Raw genomic sequence first — 8522 nt, 5'->3', positions numbered from 1 at the left:
CCCTCTTTCTGAATTTGAACTGGGTAATGCATTATTTGGTAGTAATGAGTAAAACTCCCATGAGTCCTGAAACTAGAGGAGAAATAACCTGCCCTGTTTCAGTTTCAGCCTGGCAATCAGCTGTCTTCTGTGGGCACCATCCACCTCACTCTCTGCGTGTCTGTGCAGTGGACAGAAATCTGAAAATTTTAGCTATTAAAAGCAAGTCTGGCAAACAGGCAAGGTCAATCTTTTCCAAGGAAGAGAAAAAAATCCCAGTAGTGACACCAGCACTGCCTCCTCACTAAATTTCATGTCCCTGTTTCTGAAATGCAAAGGAGTTTCTTAAAAGTTTAAGGATTCTTTGAATATAGTTAAAGTATATCTTCCCCATGGTCATTCGTAGAAAAGTGACTGAGTCATATCTGTTCTGTTTTTCCTAAAAAATCGTGTCAAGGGGCAGTGTGTGTGATCATGTGAAGAAAAGGTGTTGGCAAAACTGGGAGTGACTGAAAATGTGGCCTTAAAATAGGAAGCGTTGAGTAGCCATAACCAACAATGCGTGTGATGATAATATCATAAAAATAAGAGGCTGTAGCCAGTAGGTTCTAAAGCTAGAACATGCTAGAATTTCTTTCATCCCTGCAGTTTTAATTCTGCTCAGTTTATACCACCTACTCTGAGTGCATGCATGCAAGGAAGAAAAGCTGAGGTTTTGTACATCACTGATGTGTAGTTCTTGGCTAAATGCCTTCAGCACTGCTTTGGAGCAATGTTTGTTGTGATTTTGTTAGATTGTTTCTCCTCTTTTTATTTATTCAATACTGAATTTTCCTTTTATTATGTACAGCCTTAAGCAGAAAGGCAGAAACCTGTCATAATGAGCAATCCAACAGAGATTTCTAATAACTAAGCCAAAAAAATACCAGCTATTTTACACTTCTGCATTTCTGCTCTTTCAAATGAAACAAGCATTAGGCTGTCAGGAAACTGAAAGCTGGTGCTGGCTCTCAATTGTATTTCTGAAAGTAAAGTCTCTGTTTCTTGCATGACTTGGAACTGGTCATTGCATTCACTTTTGGTTTTGTCTAGATGGTACAGCCTATGTTAATTTTCTTCACTCATTTTGAATGTTTTTATAGGTCTTTAATTAATTCTGTACATTACTTGCTATTCAGGATAACATGTTGGGGGTGTCTGTAAAGAAACCTGGTATAGCTTTTGTTAAAAGCATTTACCAAATCAGGAACAGCTGGAAAGCCATGGAAACAGTGTCTTCTGTAGAGTGATTGCCTGCAGTAATTTAGTTACAACCAAATGAAACAAAAATATACCCCTGGGAATCGTATTTTGAGGAAAATGAGCGTGTTGCAAGCAGTGAAGTACTAGCAATGAGAAGGCCAGGGAATCCCCTGTTTCTGTTCCTCTGTTCACCCACTAAATAAATCCTGCCTTACACCAAATGGTAAATTGTGCAAGTACAGAGATGTTCACTTTGCTGTAATTCAGGGTGAATGTTTGGTACATGCCTGTAAAGTTATCAATCAGTTTACTAAATACTATTCCTCTTCCAGAAATGAGTCAGCAGCAGCATGTTAATTTTCTCTCCCATTCATACATGTGGTGACTTCAAATGGGGAAAGTTCAGTGAAGGTAATATCTCACTTTTCTCTAGACTCTGGCTATTTAGGGTTGCTTTGGGTTCACCTTTCAGTAACAAGTAAGCTGAGGTGGATTGTCCAGCAGCCCAGCTGTGGAGCTCCAGCAGAGGTTTGTATGTTCAAACCCCAATCTTGTGTTCAGCCTTAAAGGTCACCCCTGATTTCAGTGGCTGTGATGTCAGTGGGGAAACCCTGCTGCACTTTTGGCTGTCCTCGTGCAAAGGTCTAAAAACGTCAAACAAAAGCAAAGCCACTACTCAGAAAAGTTTAAGGCTAGAGAATAGAAACCAACCACAGTCACAGTGACTTCTAAGCAACACCACAACATTTCATCACCTCCTGCTTGTATGAGAACATGAGTCTGTTCTCAGCCACTGTTTCTTTAGCTTAGATTGTTTTGGTTTTCAACTACTTCTTAAGATGTTTTGTTGACAAACATGGGATAATCTATTTGTTAAGTAATGGATCCCAGTAACACCAATGTTTAAGATGACTTCTTAGCCAAAATAATTGGACAGAGTGCCCACCAGACGTTCCTTATTTGTATTGTTTTGGAACTAAGTATCATGCATTTTTTTCCAAGGCTTTCCTTCTCCTTTAGCAGACCGACCTAAGTTGTAGAGATTAACCATTTATCAAGGGCCAGACAGAAATTTTGTGGCCAAGACCAGAAACTGAAGCCAAGTTCCCTGAATGTGAGACCCTTTTTCTTTAGTCAGGCTGTCCATGCCCACAGTGGGGATTCCCAGTGCACAAGTTACTGTATCTGCCTAAGGACTGCTTTAAGGGTTCTGTATTTCTAGAGACTACTGACATCAGCTGTTGATTTTTAACCCACTATTTACGTGATAACCCACTATTCTTTCTTGTTGCTTTTTTATAAGCTTGCATATTAAACAACTTTTCCTTTCAGACTATCTTCCTAACAATAACAATTTAAAAAATCACAAAATTTGTTTCCTGCTTATTTTTGTTTCTCCATAAAAAAGTCTCACTAAGAATTTTAGCACGACCCGCAGTGCCACAGGACTGCCAGATGCAAATTAACACCTTATTAAGTACTCCTGGGTAAGTTTTTATGTCCTAATATTGTGGGGGTGAGTGATAGTGGTGAGGAGGAATCCCAATACTTCTTGATAGTAAAACTATAAAAAAAAAAATAGGATGATTTATTTTCTAAGGAGTATCTCCAGAAAAGGAATGGAGGCTAAGTGTACATATTTATTTTAAAACATTATTAATGTTACGTGTGTGGACTGTTATATTTGCTATATCTTTCTGAAACACTGGCAGAGTTCACAGCAAGTTTCTGGAATCCATCTCCCTCACAATACCTCAATACTTACAGGAATGTTCTGTTTTTAGGGCCATGGACTTCTATCACTCAAAATTCCAGTCAACTCAAGTGGAAGCATTGTCTGAAAGTGAGGTGTGTGATTGGGTTCTTGACTCTTAACTGAGAGTGTGTTATTGCCTGATCTCAAGTTTAATAAACTTATTCGTAGAATCAAATTTGTCCAGTGCAGTGAAGATGCACAATGAGCACCCAGAATGTGCTATTGCTTCATGAGTTTCTTAAAGCTCCCCAAATAAAGCTTGAAAAGCACTCAGTTGAGAGGAGTTGACACACCCCTTCCCTCTTGCAGCTTTAGGAGTGTGAATTTTCTGAAATTCCCAAATAATGCTGTTGGGCAGTCTCTGTTTGAGCATGTCATAAGCCAAGATGGAGCTTCTCTTGTAAAGGGAACCACAAAGAGCCGTGGCTGCCCTCCATCTTCCTGAGCCCAGGCCAGGAGTTTATGAAGACACCAAACATCTGTTCCTAGAGCAGTGCATGTGGTGGTGGGGAGCTCTGGGCTGGAAGACAGCCAGTGACTTGTGCAAAAGCTGAAAGCATGGTGGGTTAGAGGCTTGTGAAGGGGAGGATATTGCAAAAGAGAAGTGGACAGCGTTGCTAGAGCATAAAATGGCTGTTAAGGAGAGGGGGAAAAAAACCCCTTTAGTAACTATAATTAAGCAGTAGCTACTTTGCTATGTATTGCTCTGTATTGTTTTTATAAACCACAATCAGTTGGGTTTTATCATTTTAGGAGGTTCTTGCTGCCACCTTCATCCCCAGCACACTTGAATCCTTCTCTTCTTTCCTGGCTGGCTGGAGAGTTCTGCTTCATTAGCTGCAGTGAATGGACTGCCTGTGTGTAGGTAAGGAGCCAAACACTGGTAAAGGGAGCAAAAAGAACACCATGTTTATTTATCCCTGGTTTTTGTTATTTCAAATTAATTACAGGGGTGTTTATGAGGCAGGGCTGTTGACCACACAAATATAGGCTGTTCATAATGCATATAGTCTGGGAGAAACTGTAATTGCTCTGCTAAATGTAATTTATTCTGTGGTTCCATTCAGCTGTATATTTAATTTTATTTTTCCATTCTTCTTCTAGGGGCATTGGTAAACATTCTTCTAAGCAGGGATGGTAATGATGAGACAGTAATTGTCTGAGTAAATTATCCAAGTGGCCGCCTTGCTTTTTTTTTAACTTCCTACATTTCTGGTGTCCTCTGGCATCAGAACAGAAGTCTATGCTAGTCCTAGGCTATGTAAATTAAAAGTTCTGTCTGCATTGCAATTAAAAACATGTTAGGTCACATGGTTTCCACTTGACCAGTTACAGCAGAGCTGTTTTGCAAATAAGGTTTTAACCGTGTTGCAAGTGTGAAGTCCTGAACTGACCAAGTCTGTAGTAACTGGGTCACCTGCCAGAGTTTTTTGTGATGTAGGTCATGGGAATATTTGCAGAAGCAAAAGTGCTGTAATTGTATAGCTGTACCATATTTATGTTGACATTGAAACTTAAAGATGCATATTCAGGAGGCAGAAACAATACCATGTGTAATTAAGATATGTAAAAGGAAGATAAATTCTAGTTTAAGAAAAAATCCAGCAGCTAAATAACGTGGATTTTTGAATTAATGTCATTATTTCAGATCTGTTTTCTAATGGGGTTTTTGCACCCCAAGAGCACAGACATTGCCCACTGTTGAGCAAAGAGAATTAGGAAAAAGAGAATTAGGACCAGTCACATAAGAGAGCTCAGGCGCCCCAGAAATAAATCAGTGCATCCCATGAGGGTTGGGTTGCTGTGCAGCCAAGGAGCTGTAGCCTTAGACCACCCTGCTGAGCTGTGGAGGCAAGATGAAAGATCTCTCCTCAAATTGTCCCAAAGCCCTGGCAGTTTCAAAATAAACAGGTGAAAAAGGGTAGCACCAGCAATTGCCAAGACAGCAGCAGTCATGGAATGGAATGCTGTCTTGGAAAGGAACCTCAGGATCATCCTGTTCAACCTTTCTTGGCAAAAGCACAATCTAGACAAGATGGCCCAGTGCCCTTTCCAGCTGGATCTCAGAAGTGTCTAGCACTGAAAGAAAGCAAGCTGGAATTAAAGGAGGAGTTAAAGAAAGCTGGAATCAAAGCTTTCCTTGCAGCAGCAGCAGCTTTTCCTGGGAGAGTCACTTGGTGGGTCTGGAAAGGCTTGGGGCAGGGAAAGTATCCAGATGTGAATCAGGTCTCTGTACCAATCTCACAGTTGCAGCAGTCTCTCTGCAGGCTGTTTATGGGGGGTGGAGCATAATGAATACTAATTAAGTGTGGTAGCCAGTTTTACTTTAGGCAAGTGTCTCTGCTATTACCATGTCTGAATCTTCTGCAATCAGCCAGCTACAGAATTCACTTCTCTGCAGCATCCCTGCCTTTGGGAACAGATTTGGTTTCTCTCTCACTGAACTATGAGTCTCTAGTATCTCTAAAACTTTGAAGTGGTGTTAAATCTGGATTAGTTAACTCTCAGGATTTTGCTTTTAGAGGGTAAGAGAAGGTGGTAAGAAAAGCGGAAATAGCTATATTATTTTTAAAAAGTAACAAACTTCTTTAGACCTAGAGATTTGGCTTTTTATCTGTTGTTTTTTTTAAGCAAATGATTATGTATGTGGACAGAACTGCTTTTCATATTCAGTGGGAACGTTGGTCTCAGTTGAATTTCAGTTACGCAGGTTTCCTTTTAATGGGAACTCAGGAAAAGGCACAGTCAGCTCTCTTGGGCTCCTTTTCTTGGAGATGAGATCTGGAGATAGTGCACAGAGCTCTCAGCTTTGCTCATGTAAATCTTGACCCTGTTGTTCTGGGAGAAGCACTGAGCCAGGAGTACAGGAGCAGTGGGGGAGCAGGATTCGTGTGCCCAGTGAGGAAATTTGTCACCACGAGGGGACATTTTATTGAGACACTACAAGGCCGAGGGTGTTACTCACCATCCCTGAGACAATGGCATCAGGGCCCTGAAGGGACAAGCTGCTGTGACAAGCAGGAGTCAAGCCAGTGGAGCTGTAATCAGAGACTTTATTCCAAATGCCCTCCTTTCCTTACTTTCTACTGTTTAGGTACTGGTACCTGTAATGTTTATCTTAGAATCCCCGGGGTGCAATGGAAGGTTTAGTGGCAGGTACTTGTCTCACCTTTGGGAACAGAGAACTGAGCAGGTTGGGTTCCAGCACTGCTGACTTGACCTGCAGCCCAGGGTCTCATTGGAGACTGATCAGAAGTGGAGCTGGGACATCTGTGACCTTAAGAATTTGTCATTTTACATCTGCCTGTTAAGAAACCTTTCCATGAAGCTGTTGCCTTTTCTTTATATTCAGATTTATATATGACATTAACCTTCATTAAACTCTGACCCTTGTCCTAATTAATCCTTCTGGCCACTGGCTGCTCTCTGTCAGCTCTTTCTTGGGTTTGGCCTTCTCCTTCCTCTGGTTCCTGCACGTACTTGCCAGAAGCAGCTTGTGGTGTCTGCTGTGTTTCCATTCAACAGGCTGTGTCTAGAGCTGTTATTTCCACTGCACAGAGCAAAAAATCAGTTCAGTTCCTTTTTTTTTTAAATTTGTATTGCACAAGAATCTCTTGAAGAAGTAGTCTTCTTCTTGGCTTGTTGTTCTTTTTAATTAAAAAAAATTCAAATTGATATGTGTATTCTTTACCTACACACAGTGAGTAAGGTACATGGAGTATTTTTTTCAGGCATCTGAAAATGTTCTGAGTCTCATGGTGCCTGACACATTTACCATACCTAAGGCTCAGTATTTCAGATTGAAAACCCAGAGGCTGTTGTTTGGATTTGATCTATTTTCAACAATATTAAGACTCACAAATGAAAATCCTGTGCAGGTGAATGAGTATTTATCAAACTCATTTTTGTATGAGAGGTTAACCACAACATTGATTACAAAAGCGAAGTCACACTCTCCCCACATGTCCTAAAAGCAAAATTGGCAAGTCATGTATCAACTGCCATATGAACAAGACTATGAAACAGCAAAACTCATCACTGTTCTGGGTGAGAAATCAAGGGCTTTCAAGCCTGTCATTCAGAAAGCTCACACTAATAATGGTAGCTTTACTAAGATACAGGCCTCGTTAATGAACGTGAATTATTTTGTTGCAGGATGGCAGCAAGCTGGATGCACAGGCACAGACAGCAGCGGGTGAGCAGCCTGGTTGTGGCTCACTCCGAGTTTATCGTGGCCAGCTGCTGCCGGGAAAGCTTTGCATGCTGAGGTGGCACCTGTGACACACAGCCCCGGGCAGTCTGTGAGAAAGGGCTCATGCAGCGCCAGATAAGGTTTGTAATGGCTCATTTACAAACGGCAGGTTTGCTTTGCATCTGTAGGAGGACTTGATGTGTAAACTTGTCCCAGAAGGTGTTATGTGTTTACCTTTGGCCTGAAGAATGATGTCACTTTCTGTCATTCCTGTGTGTAATCCTTTAACTGCTCAAATCAGAGCTGCAGGAGTCATTGGGCTAGAGGGTGAGAATCAAGGTATGAGACTTCAAATTAAGAGCAGCTGTATCTGGTGGGGCTGTACTGTAACGAGGTACCTTTTTCACCTCTTTCAGGTGGCCTTGTCACTCTGCTGCTCCCTGAAAGGAAAGTGTACCCGAGTGGAGGTCGGGCTCTTCTCCCAGGACACAGGCTTAGGCAGCACCAGGGGGTGTTTGTGTTGGGCATTATGAAGAATTCCTTCACTGAAAAGGTGATTAGATACTAAATTTGGCTTCTGAGGGAGGTGGTGGTGGATTCACCAACTTTGGAGGTGTTCAAGTACCACACTTCATGTGGCACTCACTGCCATGATCTACTCGACAAGGTAACGTTCAGTCAGAGATTGGATTCTGATCTCAAAGATCTTTTCCAGCCTAATTGATTCTGATTACTGGCTGAGGATACAGTCTTCTGAGAATCCTGAAGCTCAAGGTGATGTTAAGTAGCTTAAAGTCCTTGTGAGCCCTGAGGAAAAAGGGAAGTCCTGTAATAAAAGCCTGGATGAGTGGTTGTTGTCCTCTGTAGTGGCCCCAGTGCACGATGACTGGCTGGTGTGTGCTGAAGTTCTGGGGAGCAGCAGAATTACTTTAGGCACACATTGCCTGTGTATTTTTATGCAGTTTTCATTGTAAACTAAGGTACTCTAACAGCTTGCTGCTGCCAAAGGGACAATTCCTATCCTTTCTTCTGCCTCCTTATGCTTTGTGGCTTCCCCCTGAAAGCAACCACAGTGATCTGGCTTATAGGGGTAATCTATTTTGAATAAAATCATTCTGGGCAGAAAAAGGTTGTTTTCTGCTGACTTTGCTCCTTCTGCTCAGCTTGAGCTCATCTCTTTTTTAAAAGTCCTCTCCCTACAGCTCTACTGCATCAGGTGAATCCTGACTGTGGCACAAGGAAGGAGTTTGCAGTTCTGGTGACCACTTCAGAGGTCACTAATCAGCTACTGTGTTTTATGTAGCACAGTAGAAAATGAAAACACTGCTCCATCTTTTTCTTTGCCTGCCAACA

The sequence above is a fragment of the Ammospiza nelsoni genome, chromosome 3 (assembly GCF_027579445.1).
Source record: "Ammospiza nelsoni isolate bAmmNel1 chromosome 3, bAmmNel1.pri, whole genome shotgun sequence".
NCBI classification, from domain to species: domain Eukaryota; kingdom Metazoa; phylum Chordata; class Aves; order Passeriformes; family Passerellidae; genus Ammospiza; species Ammospiza nelsoni.
The sequence above is the reverse complement of the archived record's forward strand: the minus strand, read 5'-3'. Positions refer to the sequence as shown.